Genomic DNA, 1,895 nt, shown 5'->3' on the forward strand with positions numbered 1-1,895 from the left:
GACAGACAGACAGATAGACACACATTCTCATTTTTATATATATAGATATACGCACACGCATAAACATATACTACGGGCTTCTATCAGTTTCCTTTTATCAAATCCACTCACAAAGCTTTGGTCGGACCAAGTTTGGCCTGTTAAGCGCACAGGTTCTTTAAGCAAGTTCTAACTTGTCTGAAGACTGCACCTTCAACAAAACTCAGTCGATGAAATTAATAATAATAATAACAAAATCAAAAGAAGAGTGCCATTGTTATCAGTGAACGATATTTCGACATCTTGTGCACTCTTCTTTTAATTTTGACTCTATATCTTCAGGAGGTAGTTACCAATATTAACCAAAATGAAGTAGATTGACGAATTTATTTTTTGAACCAGTTGAAGACACACAAGATGTCGAAATCATCGTTCACTAGATAACAATGACACTCTTCTTTTAATTTTGACTAATAATAATAATAATAATAATAATAATAATAATCCTGGTTTGGGAGAGGGGTACAGTCCATTACATCGACCCCAATACTCAACTGGTACTCAATTTATTGACTCCGAAAGGATGAATGACAAAGTCGACCTCGGCGGAATTTGAACTCAGAACGTAAAGACAGACGAACCAAATGCCGCTAAGCGTTTTGTCCGGCGCGCTAACGATTCTGCCAGCTCGCCATAATAATAATCTTTGCTATTAGAGGCACAAGGCCTGAAATTATTTTTGGGGGGAGAGGTGGGGGGACTAGTCGATTACATCGACCACAGTGTTTCACTGGTACTTCATTTATCGACCCCGAATTGATGAATGTAGCGACGGAAAAAGTACTGCTAACGATTCTGCCAGGTTGACACCTTAATTATAATATATTATTGACACATACATTAAGCGCACCTGTATCTGTATACTCTGACCCCCACGACTTTCATAACTTCCTGGAAAATGGTATCTTTTAAGGAAATTTTCTATAGATACGCTTCAGATGGTTTATATTCCGATTTTATTGGAATTTGTTGTGAATTTTTTTTTTCGTGGGTGGAGATAGGAGTTTCGAAAAATTCAAATGAGTTGCCTTTGTTTCCTCATAACTTTCTACAAATACACTTCAGTTGATATAGATTCCGATTGTATCCTAATTTGATATGAGGGGGGGAAAAAATTGGTGGGCTCGCAGACATAAATACCGACACAATATTCGTTGTGAGATTAGTTTTACAAATTTTCCCTTTTTCGGAAAGTCACTCCTAGTCGGGGTGTTTTTATAGTTCCTTAAGGTGGCCAAGTCCTCGACACTCGACAGACACGCGCTTGATCCCCTGTCCTTGACTTTAGGAACGTCTGTGATGTGATAGCTGTAGGGAGGTGGGATGAGTGGGGGGGGGGCTATAGCAATACTGAGTTTTATTTATCGACCTCGAAATGGCGGAAGGTAATAGTTAGTTCGATGCTATTAGAAACTGAAATCCCAAGAACAAAAATCGGAACGCATTGTGTCAGGTTAACGATTGTCAATCCCCGCCTTTGTGTGTGTGGTTTCTCTCTCTCTCTCTCTCTCACACATCTATCTATCTATCTATCTATCTATCTATCTATCTATCTATCTATCTATCTATCTATCTAATGTGTACCTACTGTATATACTGAGTATATGAATATACACATACACATTAAACGGATGTATATAAATAAACATACAAAATTATATTTGTGTGTATGTGTACGTGTTGTATAATTTGTATGTGTGTGTATACGTATCTGTTTATACATACACAATATAGTTATATATCATGTAAATATTCCTCTATGTATATATATATGTATACATTGTTATTGTGTATATATTATATTTGTGTAAAATATACGATTACCGCTTGACAGTCGATATTAGTTTGTTTACATC

At 36.6% G+C, this 1,895-nt stretch overlaps 1 protein-coding gene across 3 annotated transcripts in view; it reads left to right on the forward strand.

The window, feature by feature from the left end:
- The window catches only part of LOC106878488 (serine-rich adhesin for platelets), a 45,744-nt gene that overhangs the window by 7,273 nt on the left and 36,576 nt on the right, over positions 1 to 1,895 (forward strand). The gene's annotated exons all lie outside the window — the stretch shown is intronic.

The sequence above is a fragment of the Octopus bimaculoides genome, chromosome 17, assembly GCF_001194135.2.
Source record: "Octopus bimaculoides isolate UCB-OBI-ISO-001 chromosome 17, ASM119413v2, whole genome shotgun sequence".
NCBI lineage: Eukaryota > Metazoa > Mollusca > Cephalopoda > Octopoda > Octopodidae > Octopus > Octopus bimaculoides.